Below are 24,431 nucleotides of genomic sequence, written 5' to 3'. Positions count from 1 at the left end.
AGAAGTTAAAACGATTCCCAAGTGAGTAAAATGTTCCACAATTCCATCCCTTCCTTGAACACTTCAGAACAGCCCAACCGGTGAGGATCAGGTTGGCTGCTGAGGGCGGTAATGCAAGGATAACACAAGGTACTCTTCCCCGGATGCAGAGGGATGGGTTCAATGTCTGCAGTCTCCAACCCACATCTCCTGCAGAAACCAGCTGCAGCACAGCTGCCAGCAGCACATCCACAGCCTGGAAAAGCTGCCAAGCACCTCTCTGAAGTGCCCACAGCACACATCCCTGTCCAGGAATGATGGGATCTGAACCCAGATTTCTTGTTTGCTTTTGTTTAGTTCTGTGTTTTCACAGAGATGAGAGCTGGTGGCAAGGGTAACCCCAGTCCCTGGGCAGCAGAGTGTGCTCCCCACAGTGGTTCACATGCATCGGGCTCAGCCCCGCTCTGATGGGTTCACCTTGAGGAGGGAGAGCCGAGGGTGGGCTCCACTCTCGTGTCTCCCACCCCGCTCTGCCGACCCCAAGGGGTGACAGTGCCAGGACAAGCACTGATTTCCAGGGCAAACACTGTGTGTTTAGTCCCAGCCAGAAGCACGGGTCACTCCTGGCACAGGGCTCCCTCAGAGCCCTCCTAGCGGAAAAGGACGCAGCGGTTGGGGCAGTCGGGTCGCTTGGACAAAGCACATTTTCCTCAGCAGACACATTCCTGCCCATGGTGAGTTAATGAAAGCCTTTAGCGAAGCTGCTTGGGAAGATGAATCACTTTACTCCCCTTCTGTTTTTACTTTAATAACGACCAATGTGACTGTCTCCACAAAAGGAAAGCAGCTGGGAGGAAGCTCGGGAGGAAACCCAAACTGGTTCAGTGCCTGCCTGAGACGTAACGTCAGACAGTGCCTGACCCAGACCCTCCTCCTGCTCAGACAGTGAGATGCAGCCAAGGGATGAATGTTAAGTCTGAATGCTATTGTTTGGAAGACAGCAATAAAACCCCCTGCATTAGGTTGATGTGCCATCCCTGAGTACAGTCCTGGTGCCTTTGACATGTGCCTCCTCTTATACTACCCCATAAACACTTTATTACCTTCTGCACTTTAAGAAACAAAAATGCTTTTCAATGCCTTTGCCTGTGGAAGTGTGAAAGCAGCTCCTTCACAAGCCCAGTGACATCCCAAGTGCAGGCGGAAAGCACAACTTGAGTGGTTCACCAGGAAGAGCTCCACGACGTGCATTCCCGTCTCTCTGAGGATGGGAGATGTGCCCCATGCTGCAGTTTGGACTCCGCAGCCCTTTTATCTCAGTTGTTTTTTAACTTCATCCTTGTCTCGCTCCATGACAGTTTTGAGATTTTTGGCATCCTAACTGCAGCCTGGCTTGTCAAGCTCACCCTCAACAGAGCCTTTGGATGTACGTGAGAAATGAGAATAGAGACAAAAATAGTTATTAACTCTGCTTTCAGAATACTAAACAAGCAGAATGGCTGTGTTCCAGGAACGGGAGGGGTCTGAACCATTTCTGATCCACATCTGTTTAACACTGCCCAGCACTGCTGGCTTCACTGGAGTCGCTCCTCAGGCTTGACAGGAGGGCTTTCCTCCTCACACTTCTTCTGTGACCACATTAGCAGGTAGCCCAGTACAAGAGGAGCAAACCTGAAGCAGGAGGAGCTGGTGCCCTGTCTGTACTCCCCAGTCCTCCCTGGACACTGACATGGACCCCCTCAGAGACCTCAGCCTCCCGCATGCGAGCAGGAGCAACGTCCATCCCTCCTGGTGCTCGCAGCGCTGCGCGGAGCCTCTCGTGCTTCCAACACGATGACGCTGCCTTGCTCTAAATCAGATCCAGACAAACTGTTTCTCAGAGACCATCCCAGCTTGCTGCAAACACTAGAACAAGTTTGGAAACACTGGGAACACTGGACTCCATTAAAGAGAGGCGATCCATGCCAAGGCTGAGAGAACAAGAATGTGACCTAGCGGGACTGCCTTGGCTTGCAAATGGCTCCTGGACAAAGCTCGCTCTTTCTCCCTTGCTTTTCACTACTGCCAAGCAGCGCCTCACTCCCTTTATTCTGGCAAGCATCTTAGGTAAAATGTACAAGAATTTACCTCCAAGGCAGTGAATTTTAGAGCAGAAGATGGAAAACGGCGCTGGGTGACAGAGTTCAGCACAGTGCCGGGGCGAAATCCTGTGCACAGGCCCAGCAGAGAAGGGACAAACCCTGCAAAACTACTCCAGTGAGGCACAACACCCGGGCCCAGCACTGCAGAGTGCTCTAAAACCTGTGCCACCCTTGGAAGAGATGTGAATTATACTGGGATTAACAGGCATGGTGCGCATACTCACCCACCACATGGTACTTTCCCCATACTAATAGACCTACCAAAATCAGAGCTGTTCAATGCCCATTTTAAGAACACTAAAACTCCAGCTACTTGGGCAATTACTGTAAAACACTTTCAGGCAGTTTTTAAAGGCATTAGCAAGATAAAATGAGGAAAAGACATACTGCTGTTAAAAGGTGTGTTAAACACTCGCCTTATCATCCAGCCACTTTATTTTAATGAGGTTTGTTTTACTTCTTCTGGTATTTGCTTTGTGACACTGTGCGAGTCTCAGTATTTCTGTGTGAGATAAAGGATTCTGCTTGAGCAGATTGGGGCTGGGAGTGCTGCAGGAGGATGCTGGTCAGTGCAGGCACCACTCATGCCCTGTGTCACCACGGGCCAGCAAAGCCTCTGCTTGCATCCCCTAAAAGCTCTGAGTGCTGTAGATCAGCCATGCCAGGAGAGAGCCACATGCCCATCCCACAAGCAGGAACACAGCTCCATGGTTTTTATTTATGGTGATATTAAATATGCAACAATCATTCTCCAACATCAGAGTAATAAACATCGCTGCTCCATCTGATCTGGAACCAGCAAGCATGCTCCTCACATTCACAGAGAGACAAAACGCTGAATTATTTATGCTTTGAATAGGAACAAATACAGAGAAATAAGTTAATTTGGTACAATGCAGCCGAGCAGATTCGGGGCAGATTATTGTACATCCTTCAATCAAAACGTACTCTCCCGTTACTCTAAACTATTGTTTCTACTCCAAAAGTGGGTTAAAGAATTGCAATTAAGGGATCAGCAGAATCATTTCTGACAAGTTGTTTTAGCTCTGACTATACATGTAAAACCACCATCCCTGTAACTCCTTGTGCGTTTACTGGGATACAGCATCAGCCAGCACAGAGCGTCAGGAAAGCAGTGGCTGATGGCTTTCCGGAGATGAGTCGATTCAGTTGGTTGGTGGGACCAAACCTATTCCCAACTTTGTTCTACAAAACTCCTTCCAAAACAAAACAATTCCATGGTGGTAACCAAATACCAACAAAGTGGAGGAAAAAAAGCAACTGAGCTGTTCTGCTGCGTATCTGCACTTCTCCTTATCACTAGTCCTACCTAACAGACTTTTCAAAGCCAGTATCTGCTCATCTCAGCAGTGATCTACACTACTGCCCTGTTCATTACAGAGTGGAAATAACCCTGCAAATGTCAGTTATAGAATCATAATCACAGATTGGTTTCTGTTGGAAGGGACCTTAAAGCTCCTCCAGTTCCAGCCCCTGCCACAGGCAGGGACCCCTTCCACTGGAGCAGCTTGCTCCAAGCCCCTGTGTCCAACCTGGCCTTGAGCACTGCCAGGGATGGGGCAGCCACAGCTTCTCTGGGCACCCTGTGCCAGCGCCTCAGCACCCTCACAGGGAAGAGCTTCTGCCTAAGAGCTCAGCTCAGTCTCCCCTCGGGCAGGTTCAAGCCATTCCCCTTGGCCTGGCCCTACGTGTCCCCAGTCACAAATCACAGAGCTGTCACACAGGGTTTCGGCAGTGCCAGGGTGCTCTGGTGGTGCCGGTGCCACATTGTCCCCCCGCTTCCAGCCACTCTGCCTCTGGTCTAGGCAAGTCCTTGTAAGTACAACCAAAATCTTGGATCCAGTGTCTTCACTGGACCTGCATGGGTTTCTTTATGTTTTATTCAGCACTCCCCTGCCCATACAGAAGGTTGTAAATACCAGCACGTTAATGAACTCGTATTATACTCATTATAGCTATTAACCAAGGAGGGCTGTGAAGTTTCGGGGCTGTTGTGCAAGCCTGCAGCCCAGGGAGCAGCCACAGTCTCATCCTCATTCCCACCCTCTGCTGTCTGAAGCAGAGGAAGAGATCTCTGATCTTGGGGTCCTGTTTGGCAGTGCTGGGCCTCAGCCCTGCCACTGATGGATCTGAAACACCCCAGAAAGCTCAGTCACTGAATGAAGGAATGAAAGAAACTCCACAGCTGCACAGAAACCTCCCCACTTGCCACAGAAATGCAGAATCACTGTTACACCTTCCACCCTGCCCGGAGACCTACAGCCAGCATTAGCCAAGTGTTTGTCATGCCCTGCTGACATTTCAAGCTTGACAAGAACGGAAATCCAGAGGGAAAGTGGTGCAATTGCAGGAGGAATGACAAGAATTCTGGGACAGGAATGCCTTCAGAGACTGATTTTTCATCAGTCACATCGAGCCCTCTACTACCCACGTGTGTGTGCATGTGCTAGGGAAGGGGATGAGATGAGGATGAGGGGATGAGAGCTGTCCTTCCATTTCTCAACAGTTTCTTAACTTCAATCCTTCATTCTGAGCATAAGAACTAAATCAGGCTCAAGGAAGGAAAAACTTGATTAATCAGTGGTAGCCAAGTTCAAAGTGTGCCTGGGGTCAGCTTCATTACTGCCCTTCCCTTTGGAGGTGCAGGCTTCAGGGATAATCCCTGTCTGCTGCAGAATGACAACTGGAGCCTTGTGTTTTGTAGCACAAATGTGAAGGTCTCTTTTCTTTCCGCTTATCTTTTTAAGACTTCATATTGTCACTGCAATACAACTGAGGGCCGTATATAGCCCAAGGGTTTAAAGCACCATGCATGGTGTAGGAGAAGCTCCCTGTTGTACCTTGCAGACTCCCCAGACAGGCTTTTGAACACATGGTTTACAGTGATTCCAGTGAAACTGGGATTTACTGGAGATGAGGGAAGGCTGTGTGGTACCCTGCAGAGGTAACAGGCCAAGGAACCTGCTTATTTAATATCTCCACATCCACAAATCTGCTGTTCAATCCCTGGAACTGAATCATCACAGCAATTTATTATCTATGTGGACAGAATCACTCAAGAATTTAACCAACAGCCAGCAATCATCTGATTAAACACCAGCAACATCAATGCCCCTCAGATCTGCAGAGTGTTTTGATTGGGCTGAATGCTGGGTCCCAGCCAAGCTGGAAACGTTCCCACTTCTGTCCCAAAGGACTGACCTGAGTCTCAATGCAGAGGGGTGGAGGGCTATGATACCTCCTGGTTTGCATTCAGGTTGATGCTGGAGCGTTTTGACACTCAGCCTGTTCAGCCTATAAGAGACTGCAGGGCACGAGGACTGTATGTCCTTGAGAAAGACAAGAGCTGTTCAGGCCACAGGGCAGCACTGGGGAAACAAGTGGCTAAAACCTGGCAGTGAAGAGATGGAGACTTGAAAATCAGAAGAGGGCTTTTAACCATGAGAGAACTGCAATCTGACATTAGCCTTCCAGGAGGGAGGATGAGGATAAAGCCCCCACGATGCTAAGACGGAGACATCACATTTATGAAGGATATTCTAAAACACTGTTATCACTAACAGAGCAGCTCTGGATCTGCTGAACAAAGAATTCCTTCTGGTCCTTTCCTTATGGAAAATGACCTGGCTGGTCTAACAGTTTCCTAGGAGAGTCTCTTCGGCATGCACAGAGATGTACAGCCCGTCCCTGGATCTCCTTCCTGGAGGTCTGGGGCAGAAGGACAAGTTGAGACAGAGGTATCCAGCACAATAGCTGCTCCCAGCTACCGCAGCAGAGTACAAACGAGGAGAGTCCATGAGGCTGTGGTCATGTAGTCTCGATTAGCTCCCGTCTGTCCCACAAACAGGAACATCCATATTGCACAGAAGGAGCCCCATTCCCATCAGCCCCACAGCTGCCCACTGACCTTGCTTGCAATCTAACTCCATGATGCACAAGGGCTGAACAGGAGGAGCTGGCTGGGCCCTGGCCAGGAGCGGGCAGGTGCCGGGGCTCCCCTGCCATGGATCCAGCGCCTTCCAGGGAAACATTTGTTGGACCCGGGATAGCGAGCCGTACCCCATGCCTAAATAGTAAAGCCAGCATTTAGTTCCTCCATCTCCACACCAAGTATCTCATTTCAATTTAATTTCACAGTTGTAATGGATTTTTCAAAACTATTCCAGAACATATTTACTTTCCAACATCTTATTTCCTTCCACATTTGAAAAAACTTTCTATCTAATCCCCTAAGTCATCCTCCAGCCTGAATAATTCCAGGTTTTTAATCAATAGCTGTCAGACTTGTCGAATTACTTTAGGGACCACAAAGCAATTTTTAAACATTCATAAACCCTCGTAGAACAGTTAAGTGCACTGAATTCCAAAAGAAAGGGGAACTGAATAACACTGATCAAATAGGATTATATTCTGGCAAATTATAAATTAGGTTTTTATGAATCCTCTCACATTTAGTTATCTAGTGTCAGGCTCCTCCTGCTGCAGGAAGGAGAGGCTCTTCACCTCTGGAGAACGAAGCCTTTTCTCTTTTGCTTCTGACCCTGCTAAGCAGGCGCAGGGTGTGATGCTCTTTTGTGTTGTCCTTTCTACAAGCATCGTCCCTACCCAGCACTGGGGTTCCCTGCATCACCCTGCTGCCTAGGCCGGAGATGGTCTAGGAGCTGCTGCTCCAAAGCTGTACAAACGCATCTTTGCTCCTGGCATCATTCCCAACCCAGTCTTTGCTTCCCAGTGTGCTTCTGGCACACGGATCTGTCTGACATGTCAGTCTAGAAATGAGGGAGGCCAAAAGTTCTCCATTTATTGGGCATCTGTACCCAAACCACAGCTTGAATTCTTTATGGGGATGCTTTTCCTCACTGCACTGAGTCAAGCTATGAGATGAATGCGGGAGCCTGTGCTGCTGTCCCCTGTTCTGTGCTTGTTCTAGCCATAAAGAGAGATCAAGAACGTCTGAAGAAGTCAAACGTGTTTACCCAGAAGGGATTTTACACACAGCAGTCCCACTTCATCAGCGCAGCGTCCTTCTTAAATTTGAGGGATGTGGCCTGCATAGGGGGTTAAAAAAGGGAGCTTCATAGCTACCCCAGGAATGTTGGAAGCCTTCCAGGGAAAAGTATGGCTCTGATCAAAGACGGGATGAAGGAAGATCAGAAGAAAGGAACGTTTCAGCTGGCCACATGCAGCCTAACAAGCCCAAACCCTCCGCCCTCCTCCTTCCAGCTGAACTTACCCTTCCACTGCCTCCGAACCACCCCAAACGTACCTGCCCTTCTCCTCTTCCTGTGTGAGACTGTCTCCCTCCGGGGCAGCCTCCTTGCCATCTAAGCAGAAGAGCTGAGCACAAGCACAGAGCCCACGCAGAGCCTCAGAGGCCACACTGAAGAAGGAGCTGAACCCTGTCTGTGGCAGTGGATGCACCACGGCACCAGGGAAATGCCTGTTCCTTGGCCACTGAAGACAGGATGGGGCAGGACAGTGTGTTTTCATGAGGAAGAGCTGCTGGCAGAGGGATTACAGCTCAGGTAGGGGCAGGGCTGGCGGTGCCATGCAGGACACATCCTGCCTGCTCCAGGCAGGCACAGAGGGATGTGGGAGGTGCTGGGGACACACACTGTGCTGCAGCATCACATCCAGTACAGACACAGCCATGAACTAAGTAGGGCACAGGCCTCCATGGTCCTTTGGAATGATTCACCTTAGCTTATGCCACGTTTCCGTAGTGTCTCCCTGCCCTTTCCCAGTGCTCCCGCACACACGGGCTCATGGATGCAGCCAGCACTGTCAGTCCTGCACGTTACGCTTCTTATCCCCCAGACTGCTCCTTAGTGAGGAGGTATCAAATACATTTCCTGGCTATCTGCATCTGCTGCAGATGTCTTCTGCCAGAGATGTGCAACTTCATCTGTAAAGCCTCTACACACCAAACAAAGGCTGCTTGTAACCTTGGCGCTGCTTCCTGGTGCCCCAGAAGACTCGTGCTGTTGCCATCTTCATCAGTGCCGTACTGACAGCAACAGGAGAGACCCATCTCCCACAGCCCCGCTGCTCTATGCTGACAGCCCACAGGTGTCATACCCTTGCCCAGGCTCCCATGCCCAGAGCAGAATATGCAGCAAGCACAGACTCTGAGCCCCAGCTGACCTAGCTGTGAGAAGGGCTCCATGTCTAAACCATCACTCTGGAAGCTGAACCTGTCCTGGCTTTGGGAAGCCTTGTTCTGAGAGCCCAGATGGCCAACATCTGCCCAAGTGCTTTCTGAGCCTTTAGCTGGGGTCTGGAAATCATTAACACAAACAGCTCGGAGATGGGAAAGGAGTGCATGACCCAGCAGCTAGTGCAGGTCAGGAGGGAATGTGGGATTGTCTGATTCACAGAGCTGCTTTTCTTTTGTACTTCAAACCGAAGCTGCAAAAATATTTCTCGATGATGAGAACATTTCAGCAAGTTCAGATGTTTTTAGCTTTGCTTTTCTTGGTGAGGTGCTCAGTGGCTTTGTCAAGCTACACATCACAGACAGCAAAAGTCTTTCATTCTCCTTCAGCTTCCCCTCTATTTAGCTTATTGCCCAGTGGAACAGAAAACCAAACACACTTAAACACCCTGTGCTACCATGCAGGAGCTCATACAAATGTATGTGCAACCACATGTATTGCATGTTCTAGGCCAGAACAAGAGCTAATTAAAAAGTAAAGAACTTTACAGGACACAGAGCTCATCAGTTCAGCATCAGTGATGGAGCTAACTTTTCCTTTCAACTTAAGTGATTAACCCCCGGAATTACACTTGACAAGGATTCAAGCATTTCATTACTTTGCTTTAGTAATAATACTAAAAATCAGAGTGCTTTCTGTCAGGAGATACCCTGCCCAGGGATTTGTAAAGAGCGTTTAATTACAGGGTTATTTCATTAAATGGAAAAATTGAACTGAAGACAAGAGGCTGTGATTTTGGGGCAGAAGAGTGACAGTGAAGAAGAGGCACTTACAGGGCATGAAAGTAGAGAAAACACCCTAAAAGAAGCACTGAAGAGCAATTTCTCCTTCTATTCAGAGAAAGGACCCCAAAGGCCTGGCTCCATCACACGTGGCAAGGGCAGGACTGTTGCCGCCAGCCCAGGACCTGCATGGAGCTGGGAAGGAGCGGCCAGCACTCGTGCTTATTTGCTTGGCTGTAATTCAAAGGATTAATTAACAAATAACATTAGTTACCATGGGGGCACTGCCAACATGGAACTGCTCCGAAGTCACGAGACCGAGGGGTTTGGGCTCAGGGTTCTGCTTTCCCGTAAGAGGCACAGGGACTGGTTGTACTGACAAACCGGAGGCAGCCCGGCTGAACAAAACACTGTGGCACAGATAAGGGGGGGAAGCTCATCAGATGAAGAGAGAAAGGAAACAGCCCCTCTGAACATGGATTTTAAGTTGACTGCAGTGTCCTCAATCTGCTTGGGTCTCTTTCCATCCCTAGGAGGGTGAGCTACAGGCAGCACGGAGGCAGGAGCTGCCTCCCCCCCACCCGGCTGTCCCACTGCAGGCAGAGGAAGGGGCAGGAGAGAGCCCCAGTGGTTGGGTTTCAACAGTTTGCGCTTATCTGTGTTTGTGGAAGCACTTCAGAAACTGCCTCGGTGCCTCAGGGAGCGGTTTCCTGGTCTGAGTGCTCTGGGAGCCAGGAATATCCCAGGAACCAGCCCGGGCGGTTCGGCTCCTGTGTGCAGAGCAGTGGGAACAGGTCAGATCTACCTCACTTCAGCCCCAAGGTGGGTGGGAGGAGGGAAGAAGTACCAGACAGGAAAGCTTAGATCTACATGAACACATTGGGTTCCTCTTATCTCAGGCTGTACCTTTTCTGTCCAGAACATCTCCCTCAAACTGCCAACGCATGGGGTTCTTTCTCCTTTAAAATAGAATCATAGAATAGTTTGGGTTGGAAGAGACCTTCAAAGCTCATCGAGTTCAACGAGCAGGAATATCTTAAATCAGGTTGCTCAGAACCACATCCAGCCTGGCCTTGGATGATGCCATTTCCAAACTATGCTTCCATTACTTCCAAAATGAGAGTTTCTCCGATATGAGAAATAAAATCCATCCTGGATGAATGTTAACATTATCAGTAGCCCCAAAATCACTTACTGTCATGCTGGCATAGTGTTATTGCTAAATATACCCAACAGGCATTTAATCTCTACCTGCCAGCCCAAGCCACCACTCAGAGCCCAGCTGTGGGCTGGGACTAAGTGGATCCTTGTGCTAACACTGGTGCTAATGGCCAGAAACACCCTCTGCTTTCACATCCCTGAGTGCTTTTCACAGCTGAGTAACTCCAGTCACCATCAGCCAGGCTTAGAGCTGTATCAGTAAATAAGAGGGAAAAAACAGCCTTTGCCTCCTAAAAGTTATATGCTTGTCCCCGTCTTGCAAAGGATGCTCTGAATACAGAGCAATGTATGAAGAGTATGAAAACATGACAATTGAGGCATTTTTTTTAAACTCCACTGAAATGCTTACTGATACAGGAAGGTTTTTAGGTGGAAAATGGAGAAAATGCCATAAAGTGCTAAAATACATGGTCAGTGCTGCTGAGAGGCTTTGGCACAGCACTGCCCAGCCATGTGAATGGTGCTGGGATGGGTCTTGGAAGTTCAAGACCACAAGAGTTCTACTGTATTACAGTTTATTCCTCTCATTAAAATAATAAATCTGGCTTAGCAATACAGTTCCATATAAATACCAAGAGATCTGGCCTTAATACACTCAGCTTTATAATTAACACCAACTTTAGTGTCTACGAGGGCTAAGAGGTCTCTGGGGTTCTTGATCAGGGAATAAATCTATTTAAGGCCTAGATTTATGGTGTATTATAGCTGTGGGTTTAGCAGGGGCTGGGGGCTCCAACAGTTCAAAAGTGCTTCAAGGGGATCTTCTGCAGCACAGAGGGATGCAGGAACCCGTCCCTCAGGTGAGCAGTGAGGCTGCAGGGCAGGGTAGAGACTGGAGCATCATTTCCAACCAGCTCTTGACTAAGCAGGAGCAAGAAGCAGAGATGGAAAATACCCTGAGGTTATAAACGGGTATTTAAAAGGAAAAGTTCCATTGAGAACCTACTGCTGGGATTTGATTTGCTGCCATTCCCATTGGCATTTCTGGGAAATCTCCCCTTTATAAATAAAGCCTATTTTAAAAACGTCTTGCTTCTGGGTTTTCTGGTGCAACCTAGTGAAGAACCCTGCACATTAGCTTTGTAGCAAATAAAGCTCAATTAGCTAATGGGGCTCGGATCTGTGTTGCAATCATAGAGAGGGACATCAGTGCCCCAAGCAACAGAACTGTGCAAATGTGTGAATATGTGCACATGCAGTGAACAAAGCCATGGAGACCCACCGTTTCAAACATGACCCATGACAGTCATCCAGTCACTCGACTTTTGCCATCTCTGAAATGAGGATGTGGCCTATAGCAGCTTGAGGAGCCCTTAGGAGGACTTACACAGGTGTAACACAAACATATGCAGTATTTTCTAATCTATGTGTTAGACATCACTTTTCCAAGAACACTTTGCTGTAAGCTGCTGGAAGACCTGACTCACTCCATGGCCTTTGGCAAGAGGCTTCTCTTCTCCGTCCTTTCATTTATGTTTCTAGCCCAGTATCCCACAACAAGCTTCTTGTCTATCTAATACATATCCTGCCTCCAGCAGTAGCTAATAGTTGATGTTTCAAAGAAAGGCAATCTTGTTAACAAAGGGAAAATATAGTTCCTGACCCTTGAAGGCAGGCAGGCAGAGCCCTGAAACTTTTGATTTATTCTTGCTGCTGATGCTGGTTGCTTAGCTACAAACATTCTCAATGCTCATACAAGGCCCTCTCGTACTCCTCCTCACCGCCACGGTTTAAGTCCAGCCACAGTTTATTTTTCTTGAAACCAAGGTGATGAAATTGCATGTGGATGTTACATCTGTGATGCAGAATGTGCTGCTCCCTCTCCAGCGCTGGGTAACTGCCATTGGCGTTAACAGGAGCAGAGGGGGCTCCATTCCACAAGTCACCTCCAACACCGAAGATGGGCAACAGCGCCCAGCTCTGATGTAAGAGAGCTCTTAAAAGAGAAAGCAGCAGGGAGAAAAAGTGAGAGCCAAGCCTGATGAACCAAAGTGAACCTGCAGCTGAAACAGACCTGCTGGCAGCTCCATGGACCTGTCAAGTGTTCAATGCAGCACAGCACTCGGCCTCTGCTGACACAATGTGTGTAGCCAGAGGGTCTCTGGATGCACCATCCACAAGGAAACGAGGCTGGATGGGAGCAGCTGACACCAGTCTGCCATAATGAGGGGCAAAACATCCCGACCACCTGACAGCATCCCTATGGATCTCCCCATCCTCTTCACCTGTGCCCCGGGCTGCCTGCAGAGCACATAGCTGCAGGCTCATGGCTCCACTGCTCTCTCCTCTGTCGGTGTCCTCCTGGGGTTGCTGTAGTGTGAGTGCTCATTAAACCTCAGGTCCAGGCATCCCCATCTCCCACCCTGTGCTGCACTTATTTGGGGACAGGAAGAGGCCACCAGCAGGTGACGTGAGTCAACAGGAAACAATGGTCTGGTGTCAGTCAGGGTTAAATAAAATCACTGCAAAACAATAACATCTCGGAGCTAGCGGTGGGGAAATGGGGCGAGCGGGTCTGGGTATGAGCACTGGGACAATCGCTCGCACCAGCTGTGGGGCCGGGGCAGGCAGCAGAACTCAAAGGTGGCTTTTTTCCTGCCTGCTGAAATTAGAGAACAATGAGCAAACCTCCCTGGTAGGAAAGGGAAACACGCGGCCCCGGCCCCACAGCCCAGCTTTGAGATCTCTCACTGAACACAGCTAACAGAGATCACAGGACCACAGAATCCCAGACTGGTTTGGGTTGGAAGGGACCTTAAAGCTCCTCCAGCTCCAACCCCTGCCACGGGCAGGGACCCCTTCCACTGGAGCAGCTTGCTCCAAGCCCCTGTGTCCAACCTGGCCTTGAGCACTGCCAGGGATGGGGCAGCCACAGCTTCTCTGGGCACCCTGTGCCAGCGCCTCAGCACCCTCCCAGGGAAGAGCTTCTGCCTAAGGGAAGGCAGATCATTATGTGACCCCGAAGTTACTGCTTAGGAGGCAATGGACAAGCGTGGAGAGCTGTTAGTGCTGCTGCATTCTGCTGAAGCAACTTGAGCAGTAAAAAGCACCTTTGGAGCTAACAGTGCCTCGTGTTTGGTGAGCGGGTAATAGAGGAGACAGAAGTGCTGGGAGTCAAGGGTCTCTTTATCAAACTCGTTTTTAACTAACAACCTTGCACTGATGCCAGGAGAGAAGCAGAAAGCTCCCGTCAGCACCACAACCAGTGATTAATCTGTTGCACGGCGCTTTGCTTGCTCGACATGACAGAGCTCATCAATTCTCATTGTTACTGATGCTGTCCTGGCCCAGGGGCCGGGCAGGAGAAGGCTGCCTTGTGCTGCAGGTGTCCTGGACCACTGCCTGGCCACGGTCAGGGAAGCACGAGCAGCCTGACTGCAGATAACCCCCATCTATCATGGACACTGGCTCTGGATCTGAGCGCCTCCATGTGCATGGAGGTACGGACACACAGACACACGCAGAGGAGGTGTCACCTCACTCAATGCAGCAGTGTTCTGCCCACGGTTGGCTGCAAGCTGCAGCACCGTGGAAGGGCTGCCATGAGCATCACTTGGAGCACTCTTCATCCAGCCCCGTCACCTGGATCCCGAAAGGAACTGCAGGGTTCAGTGGGAACACCCTCAGGAGCTCGGTGAGGCCAAGTCTGTGTCACTGCACAAAGCAACAAGGACCCCTGTCAGTGGAGTTAATGTCTGTGCTGTGCTTCGACTGGGAGAGCGCTGGTCCCACATGTCGGATATTTCTCTCTTGGCATGGTTTGTGCAACTTAATGCTCTCAGCTCTTCTCATGCCCATCTCTCCAAGCCCCGCAGGCTCATCAGGCACTGACTGCTCTCCTCACTCTTGTACATGTTGTCTCTCTATCACTTGTTCCTTGGTGCTGACCGCCTGTCCCAGGCTAAAGCAGGAGAGGACCCTAAAACATGCAGCAATCCTATGAGTTGCAGGGAGGGAAAAGGCAATCCAAGAGCAAATAGCGCTAACAGGGGGACTGGTTTAGTGGTGGCCTTGGCAGTGCTGGGTTAACGGTTGGAGTCCATGATCCTAAAGGTCCTTTCCAACCAAAAGGATTCCATGATTCTGTGAGTCTGTTCTATGAATCTCTATGCTGGAGTTTTCTGCTCTCTCCCACGGGAGCATCATGTTGTGCAACCCCTTCAAGCAGGTTCCGGTCCAGCACACCAGTCAAGCACCTCGCAGGATATGACAAACTGCTTGGAGGCTTTGTTAAAGCCTTATTTTAATCATTTTATCACTCTAATTCTTGTTTTCATTGTCTTTGCTGTAAATCTACTGGCTGCAGCCCAGTCTGCATCCTGCTCTTTCCTGGGAAATGGAGTGTGCCAGACCTGCCCATTGCAGCAGGGAAGAAAGAACCAGTGCTGGCGAAGGGAGACAATCATGGAACAAGGCTGCATATGCTAACATGTTATAATAATAGTATACAATAAGCCTATACATGCTAATGGTAATGCATATGCTATATGCACAGTCACTGACTGCAGCAACTGGCAGCTTGGGCCCAGCATTCAACACATCTCCATCAGCCATCAGTGCCCTTAAAACTGTGTCTTCAGCACCTAAAATCAGGAGTGAACAAATCAGTGCCTTTACGTTTTGCTATCGCAGGTGACAGAGCTCCAAGTTCCTCGAATAGCTCTTCTCAACACAAATGACAACTGTATCTTGCATTATTAAATCTGTCATCAAATTGCATGTCTCTGAAATGGTGAAAGTCAAAGAGAATCCACGGAGGGGGGTCTTTCTGTACAATACCCAGCAGAGCTGAGGGAGCCTTTTAAATAAGAAAAGGTGTTATTGCTGTCACTGCCAGCAGAAGGGAGCTCACAGCATCACTGAGTGCTCTCTCATCCCACTCACTGCCTTCCCAGCCATGCACCCTGGGGCCACAAAAGCCTGGCACGTTGCTGAGACAGAACCCCAGAGAGGCACAGGGCTGTGGCTCAGGCTGGGTGTGAGTGGAGCACCCTGTGCTGGGCAATGTCTCCTGCTGAGCTGGGGCTCCCCTTTGTCTACAGCACAGCTCTGCTCACGTCCCCTCTTCTAATATTGGCACTAACGAGGCCACAGGAGCCTACATTGCATTTACAAGCCCCACGGCAGCCCTCTGCTCCCCATGGCTGCGGTCATGCCTGGGGACACCTCCTGCTCCTTGCTGTGTAGTGGGAAGGATGGTGGCAGGAGCCCTGGCACTGCGCTGCACAGCCACAAGGCAATGGGTTCTGCTGGAGCAACCTGCTCCAGTCAGAGGTGTCCCTGCCCGTGGCAGCTGGAACTGGATGAGCTCTGAGGTCCCTTCCAACCCAAACCATTCCATGATGGCTGGGAATCAGAAGGGAGCAAGGAGAGTCACTCAGTTTGCCTCTGAACATTAACATGACTATGAATTACCATTTGCTACATCAAGCATATTTAAAGAGAACAAACACAGATGCAGCCTTGACCTTCTGTCCCTCCCTGCACTCTCCTTATCCCCTTCCTACAAGCCACAACCCCAGATGCTCAGTGCTGCTGCTGGGGCAACTCCGCATTGTCTCCAGCTCACAAGTCTGAATGAGGCTTCTCTTGTTAACACACTTCACTCTTTTCATCGTATCTGGGTGTTCCCCTAGTTGTACATTGATTACAAACATGCTTCCTTTTCCTACTGTGATTATTATTTGCTGTATTTATTGACTAGTGAATGGCTCAAAGTCATTTTGCTGCTGTTTAAGATATTGGAAGCAATACTGGTCAACCTGCTACCTTTGGGGGAAAAGATGGGAGGGAGGAAGTGTGCCTGCAGCCTAATGAGGATGCAAGTGCTTGCCAGGCTTTAACTTGAAATACTTGCCTTCTTTTCAACAATATCCTTTTCCGCTGGGCGCTGGAAAGAGCGGAGCGGGACAATTGCACGGGAAGCAGGGAGAGGCTAACAATAGAGGAGGAGTGGAGCTGGGAGTGAAACCAGTCCATGTCCTTTGACTCGAAACGTGAAAAGCAACAAATTGCATGAAGGATGACTAACAAAGGCAGCTTTAACAATCGTTTCAGGGGTCGTCTTTTCAGGCTCATAGCACAGACGCGGGGAAAGGCCATTCGGATCCCTGCATTACACGAGTTTCAGTACATCTCCCTTTAAAGTTGGCTCTGCTGCGCTCTTACCACGTACACAGCCGCCTACACGCACGCTGCTTGCAAACACACCCGCCCCAGCCTGGCCAGCGCTGTTCTCACAACCATACACAGCTTTTACTGCCGCTTCCAAAACTGTACTCATTCCATAGGCAGCGCCACACGCTCCGCTCCCCGGGATGTGAGGGAATTGCTCCCCTGTGCTCCCAGATTACCAAATCCCTTTTTGCGGAGCACCGGCGCTCACAGTGAACACCTTCCCGACAAACCACTCACCGCTTCATTCCTGCATCTCTCCTTCCCTCCCCGCCAGTGTCTAGAGAAGGCACGGAGCACTCCTTGCTCGCTGGGTGATGAAACACAGAGGTTGGCTCCAGCTCAACCCCCTCAGGCTGATTTCACAGGAACAGCACACATCTGCACCACTGAACCGACGGACAGACCTCGGGAGATCCCTGCTCAGAGCAACCCAGCATTTGAACACCAACACACTGCGGTGCTGGAGCCCAGCAGTCCCACCAGCTGAAGCAAGGCACTGGAAGGTCTGTTTTCTCCATATCTATCCCTTTTAAAACAGCAGCATATGAATTAAAAGGATTTAAAAGGTCCAACTTCCAGAGCAAGCTCACGAAGGCGCAGGCAATACTTCGTCCATTGTAATCTGCCACATCATAGTGAACCACTGAGAAGAAAGGTAAGTGGGAAACTGCCAGACACTTACCCCAGGCTTCCACGGGACAGAGAAATCAGACCAAGAGAGAGCCCCAGTTCTGAGGTGCCCTGGGAAGTCAGCTCCTCCGCGAGCAGCTCAAGCCCATCTCCTGCCTGTCCCTCTGCTTGCTGCCTGAGCGGGCTCTTGATCTGCTCCAGACCTCGGGACCGCCAGACTTCCTCTGCAGCTGATAGTGGGGTTATTAAAGTAAACTGACTATTGCCCTTTGTGAGGAGGTGGGGGGCTGGGAAGCTCAGCCCCTTCCCTGCCTTTGTAATTCAAACCCTTCCTTGAGGCTCTGCTCTGGAGGAGAGGCATCTGCTCCCAGCCCCTTCCCTGCTGCCTGGGAGCTCCCACAGGTACTGGCTGGGATCCAGGCTGAACAAACCGCACCGCACTCCCAGCTCCCATGACAAACCAGCTCATTCCTCATTAAGCTTCACCTAGCATTCTTCTCCCTCATACATAATCAGTGTGAGCACACAGGTGAGAAGGGAGAGGGGTTGCACAGGAGCACCGGCCCCCCTGCACCTCAGATCAATGTGAACATTTCCTCTTCATCTATTCAGTATCAGGCTCCCATCGCTTCCAAAATGCTGTGTATTCACCATCCCTACCTGGGGCTCTTGGCTGCTGAACACTGGGAGCTGCTGGGTGGATGGACGCTGGTGGCATCAGAGGAGTGCAGGTTTCCCACCCCTCCCTGCACTGCTCCCCAAGCCTGGCATTGCAATGTCAATGTGCTTTCCTAGGCAGCTGCATCGGGATCGGGCAGCCCTGATCTTTATTACTTCCTGAAGGCAGTTAATCTTTAAAGCTGAAACTATAAATGCTGCCAGCTTAGCTTGCAGCCTCCTTCTATGGGTATTTACAATTCACATTTGGAATTGTAAAGAAGCCCAGACATGCAGGGATGTGTCCACAATGCAGACATACAGGAATTAAAGGCCATTCTCCTCAAATCCTCTTGAAATCTAAACTTTCATTATTAGCCATACGCAGCGTGATGATGAACTCCAGTCTGACAGCAACACACACATCTCGCCTCACTGTGTTTCAGTACCACAATACTCCACAAAGCCCTGCTAAGCAGGCTCAGTCCAACAGATTTTCCTTCACCCTGTCAGTGGGAAAATGCTGGCACATCACAGAAATCAAAGGGAAAAAACCCCAAACTGGAATATTGTGTTGAAGTTCCCACAGCTCCCGGTGCCTCCCCCCCTTTCCCCAAACATCCTCCTTGAGCTGTGGTTTGTGCTCCTTTCTGACAGCACATGTTTAGATTCGCTGCTCTGGTGATGACCACAAGCAGTGGGGATGGTCACATTATCCATCTCAGCTGTTTGTACCATTCCCTGACTTAATGAGAAAGGGAGCCGAGCGCATCTGCTGTGATCCAGGACATGTTCTTGCACCAGCAATCATGCTGCACCCCAGACTGAGGGCTAAGAATGAAAATGGCTTTGCAGTGCCTGTGATGGAGCTCAGGTTTGGAGTCTTAGGCCAAATGCCACTTCCACTGCAGCCCACTGGCTGTGTTCTCTGTTCTCCTCCATTTACAGGAGCAGGATCTGACTACAGAGCCACTGTCCCAGGCTATCTGCAAGCCTCCCATTTCCTGGGATCCCTCCCATGCTCACCCCAGTCCTTGGCTGGCAGACAGGCACATCTTAACTTATGGCCTTAGGGCATTAATAGTAGGTAGATATTAAATGACAATAAAACCACAGACAGGTTAAGATGAGACTCGTACAAAAAGACAGCTCAGCAAACAAACCAACCCCCAAATCCGTGTGCCTGTGTTGTTATGAGAACACAAGGATCTTGCTTTTCTTCTGTATTACACGGGTTCAAACTAATTCCACTCATTTATTGTCTACATACATGGGCATACTAAAATAAGAATTGACCTAGCATTGAATATTCCCTGTCTTAGGAATGACTCCCAGCTGCTAGTAACACAGAAGGTCCACGAGAGCCTGGGAGCATGTATCCATATGCATGCTTATCTCTTCATTTCAGACCATTCTCTTCCTTTCAGACCATTCATCATTCCTTGCCTGGAAGCAACAGTTAATTTACAATAACTCAATGTCGAGATTGCAGTTTAAAATCCTCTTGAGGATTGCCCTGGGAGAAGATTTTGCCCCGGCTCTCTGCGGCCACTGATTCAGCTGAGCCCCTTCTCAAGTCACTCACTCTTAGAGTATGATAGGAACAAAGAAAGAGAGCAGGCCTGCTGGCTGCAGCCAGTGCACATCCAAACCCAATGACGGATCATCTCTCCAGAGCATTCTTTAGGGATTTCAATAGCAGAACTGAGAGGCAGAAAAGAAGAATAAGGCCAGTCACAAAACCCTGCAGCAGTGGAGACTATTCCCTCTGGTTTATTGTTTTGTCTGAATATAGATCTAAATAACATATGACTCTTGCACAGAGTAGGAAATGCTTCCAACCTAAGAAGGAGAAGATGGAGGAGAAGGTGCCCCTGTGCTCACATCAACAGGTTGGACCTTTCTGAAAAAGCCATGCCACAACCAGACTTGCTCCCCACCTTCCAAACAGCAATCCAGATAAAATCCATGGGAAGGATCCTCGGAGCAGAGCTAACTATGGACTGAGTCTATATCCTAGAATCATAGAATCAGCCAGGTTGGAAAAGCCCTTTAAGCTCATCCAGTCCAACCATTCCCAGCCCTGCCAAGGCCACCACTTCCCCATGGCACTGAGGCCTTGTCCCCACGCTGTGTGAACCCTTGCAGGGACAGTGACTGCAGCCCTGCCCTGGGCAGCCTGTTCCAATGCCTGAGCACCCTCTGGGGCAGGAACTGTTCCCAATACCCAGTCTATCCTGTCCTCCCCTCCCCTCTCTGTTACATTTGCTGGGACTCAGCTTTATCTTTCCATTTTAAGGACTTTGCCACCTCATACCAGCACTGATGGCTCTTGCCTTTCAACAAGCTCAAACTGCAGCTAGAATTTTGGAGAGCAATTATTGAAGCATCTTCAGGTAGCGCTGCAGACAGTGCCTGACGTGCCATCTATGGAAATCAGAAGGTGTCTAAAGAGGGTGTTTACAAGCAGAACGCTGCTCAAAGTCTGCCTCGGTTGCAGATAACAAGGCTGAGACAATGACAGATCTCCTTCCCCTGGCAGCCAAGAGCAGCTCCCTCTGATTGGCTTTGCCGTGTTTATCCAGGATGCTGGGAGAGAGCAGGCACCAAATATGCAATTAATTGGCAGTTTGCAGGAGCATATTGCCTAAAGATAAACAGAGTGGGTGATCCTGGCGCATGTCACACGCTGAGCGCTGCAGATGTAGTGTTGACCCAGTTAAAAACCAAACGAGGGTTCCTTGGTTCTCTTGGAACATAACTGTATTCAAATGAAGACTTTTTGTGCATGGTCCCTCTGGCCTCTGTGTGTGTGTGTGTGAGTTTTAGCTGTTCCAGGGTCTTCCTTAATCTTCAGGTACTTTGTAAATGAAGGATTCGCTGAGAACTTCTACTGCTGACATGAGTGGATAGAAGCTGTTCTGTGCAGGAGCAGACAAGCGACTGCAACGCGATGTTAATGGCCTCTGTTCTTCACAGCGGGTGATTTGCAAGCAGGAAGAGAGAAGAATGCTGGATCTGAGTCCAACCTGGAACCAGGTGATGTGGGAAGGAACAAAACTCCCTCGGACAGACCCAGGAGTGAAAAGAGATGACGTTTGGAGGAGTAGAGGGGAGGGGGGGTTATTCTGGAGGACCTGGAGCAGGGCAACGACCAATGTTCAAGAAATAGAAGGGGAGTGGAAGGGACAGGCTACAGCTTCTAAATAGAGGTGTTGTCATAGGCACAAAGATGACATAAAACCCAGACAGGAAAACGGCAAGGGAGAAGAGCGAACGGTCCTTGGAGGTCAGGATACACACTGTGGAAAACCTGCTGAGGCTGGAAGGGGAAAGGCAACTCGAACGTGATGCCAGGCAAGCTGGGAAGCTTGAGAGACTTCAGGAGTGGGATCTGTGACATGCCCAGAGCAGCAGCCCGAACTGGTGGATCAAGTGTGAGACACAAATGCTGACAGAAGAGCCCTCCCTTCAGGAGAGAGGATGTGCATTAGAAGTCCTCGATGAGGACTTTCAGACTCAGTGTTCTGCAGAACAAAGGAGAGACCACACAGCTCCTGTGCGCAGCAGCAGCGACAGGCAATGAAAATCACCGACCTCCCAGGACAAAAGGACATTTGCCTTCTCATCTTTTATACTTAGTGCTGTAAAACTAACGATTAAAGCATGTGACAAATCTCTCACTTCATTTTACTGAGGCAGCATTGACATTTACCAGCACTGTTCAGATGGAGCAAGAAAACAAGCCATGACCTGGCAACCTCTTTGTGAGGGACAATGCACAGAGATTGTATCTGGCCAGACCAATGTGACGACTTCAAAATGCCTTTACAGGAATTACTGATCCCCTGGGGAGAGTTTTACAGCCTGCTCTGACTTGTGCTTTTACTTGATGCTTTCACTTTGCCCTCAGCCTGGGCTGTGAACACACAGCCGATGGTTTCACATGCACTTTGTGCTCCACAGACTATGTCCTTCCTTCTTCTATGCTAAGGTGATTCCAGGTGAGTTCCTCATGCAGGGCTCAGTCCAGCTTCCATCTGAATTGTCCTGAAGGCCAGGCCTTAACCCCATGCCATGGAGTTTGGTGTTCCAAAAGCATGGCAAAAATTCAGCAGTGTTTTAAAATACCTTTTACTTTTAGATCAAAGTGCCTGCATTTGGGTACCCAAAATTAGCAAGCAAAATAAGTGACATTTTATTCAGAGATGCAGAATTTCCATTGATTTTAATGGATTCAGCATCCCAGAAAAGTAGGCCACTTACTGATGTACCTACATAAGCATCTTCATGCTGACTTGAAGGAGCCAACTTTGTGAACGATGATGACCTCATGTTTTAAAAATCAGGAGAAAACTGCACCCATCAGTCTGCAATTCCCTTTATTTCTGTCAGCAAGTCTCATTCAAGCTGGAAATGCGCCTTTAAAGTTTCCTGCAATGAGGTCTCCTCTGTTCAAGAGAACACTTAGGTACAAGCTAATGTCTTCCCAAAGAGAAGCACTGCGGTGAATCGAGGCTAATGGCTTCCCCATATCCCTGTGGTGGAGGTGGGAAGGAAGCTTGGGCTCCCCACAGAACAGTTCTGATCCTGATGGGAATGGCTCAGCAGCCCTGGAGACTGCTTCTGCCTCATTGCTTCATCCAAGGACACGGTGGCATCCTACAGGCCTTAGTTCTTCAAAGCACAACAAGTACACAACTCCGGATAAATGGCTTCATGTTCAGTGTTCCAGGCAGACTGGAGGAAGGAGATGGGGCAGTGAGAAGCAGCAAGACCTTGAGCAAGAGGAGTTCTGGGGAGGGCGATGGAACCAATGGAGCACGATCCTGTGCTAATGCCCATGAAGGAGCTCCTCAACCTGCTGTTTATCTTGCAACTTATCTATTTTAATCTCGTGCGGCTGAAGGACTATCAGTCCTGCGTCTGTCTGCTGAAGGAAATAGCTGTATAATTGAGTTCTGATTGTTTAAAGCTCTTGGCAGGAAACAATAGATAAAACCTGACAGGACTTTCACAGTTAACAATACACACTAATGAAGTGAAATGCTGCTCAGAGAAATATTGTGATGGGTATCCACGGATTCAGAGGAAGGAAAGGAAGTGTCAGGGTGGGTTCTGCTCTGCCCTCCATCAGTCTTGACTTTGATGAAGAGTCATCGGCTCCTCCTCTCTGTCCACTCTCCCATCACACTGCTCAGTCCTGCAGCACTGTCAGCAAGTTTGTAAAGTGACACTGCTTTAAGAAATTCCCAGAGAGGATCCACAAGTGAGCTGAGCTCCCGTGGACTTCGGCATTCCTACGGCTCTTACCAGCAGGATCTCACCTGTGGAATGACACAGACCAGCGAAGGGAAGCGATGGGGGAAACCCCTGAACCCGGATGGATGCACAGGCAGCACTCAACTTCCAGGAGGAGCGTTTGGGTGCAGGATTGCTCACAGCCACAGCGTGACAGGAGCTCAGCACGTAGCCAGTGCAGGCAGGGAGGGCTCTCACTGTCCAACTTGCTCCTAAAGGCAATTGCTGGGTATTGAACTTTGGTAGCAAGAGTCATTGCCACTGCAGACAGCTACAGGCACTTTTTATTGTCCCTTATCTCACACATTGCAGCTCAGAGCCTGCATTATTCAAAGCAGTCTCCACTGGCAGCTTCTTGAAGCAGGAGGCACACAGACACACAGATGGCGGCTGTAGTTTTCCCCTGTGCCTGGAGTATCCCAATTCCCACGTGTGTCGAACTGGACAATTAGTGCAATTTGTTAAGCAGGCAGCAGGCAGTGAGGTGGAGCACACTGTGCTGTGCTCTCAGAGGGTGCTGGTCCACAGCCCCTCTCATCTTCATGTCACTGGATGGGCAGACAGGCAGCAGCCAACCTGCCCTGGCCACGAGTGCAGTGCACAGTGTATTGGGTTGGTTGGTTGTGGTTTCAACCACTGGCTCAGCTAGAATGACACTAAAGGCCCCAAAGAAACCAATGAGAGGCCCCAAAGAAACCAATGCTCAGAAGCACTACGGGAAATGATTTCCCTGGTGTGTTTCTTACTGTAGGCATAATAAGATTGTCCCGGTGTGCTGCAAGGAGGTTCTATGCACAGAAGTAGGATCTGTGTCTACTGTGACTATGATTGATCTCTCAGATGCCTCCTGAAAATCAAAGTTTCAAAGGCTCCTGGCTGCATCCAAGCTGTGACAGTTCTCCTGGGGCACTGGGGTGTTAATGCTTCAAACCTGACACTCCTGAAGTGGATGACAACGCTCCACGTTGACTCAAGGGTGGAGGAACAGACCTCAGAAGGCACGGATGTAGCCTGAGTTTCCTGGCTGAGTGGTGCCGTCAGCTGGTTTGCTGTAATGGAGGTGAATTGTCCATTACCTTGGGAATACCAGAGGCTGTTTACTGGAATGAGCTCAGCAGCTGGGAGGGATCAGGGACTCCTGAGTTCCTGCTCTGATGTGCAAAAGCAGCAGCAGTGGTAACAGACTGTGATGGGTACGAAGCGAAAATATCAGTATAGCTTTCTCTGAGCAGACCTGTGCCTCTGCGGTGCCTGCCCATCACCATCACTGGCTCACTAAACACCCAGGATGCACAAGGAGAGGGCTGGAAGAGCCCTATGGTGTGAGGGTGGGATCCCACAGGCAGTGGGGTCAGATGTGGTGGGTG

General features: G+C 49.7%; 1 protein-coding gene across 8 annotated transcripts in view; it reads right to left on the bottom strand.

Moving 5' to 3' along the window:
- DAB2IP (DAB2 interacting protein) overlaps positions 1–24,431 on the bottom strand; it is a 207,943-nt gene that overhangs the window by 54,616 nt on the left and 128,896 nt on the right. The window contains exon 1 of one of the 8 annotated variants that reach the window (XM_061352515.1): positions 17,159–17,340. The exons of the other annotated variants lie outside the window; for them this stretch is intronic. The gene's annotated coding sequence lies outside the window, so the exon portion shown is untranslated. Of the gene's footprint in view, positions 1–17,158; positions 17,341–24,431 lie in introns of those variants that run through there. 8 annotated transcript variants of the gene reach the window in all.

The sequence above is a fragment of the Neopsephotus bourkii genome, unplaced genomic scaffold (assembly GCF_033783945.1).
Source record: "Neopsephotus bourkii isolate Nb327-2 ecotype Australia unplaced genomic scaffold, CSIRO-AGI_Nbou_v1 NB_659, whole genome shotgun sequence".
Taxonomy (NCBI): Eukaryota; Metazoa; Chordata; class Aves; order Psittaciformes; family Psittacidae; genus Neopsephotus; species Neopsephotus bourkii.
The sequence above is the reverse complement of the archived record's forward strand: the minus strand, read 5'-3'. Positions and strand labels throughout refer to the sequence as shown.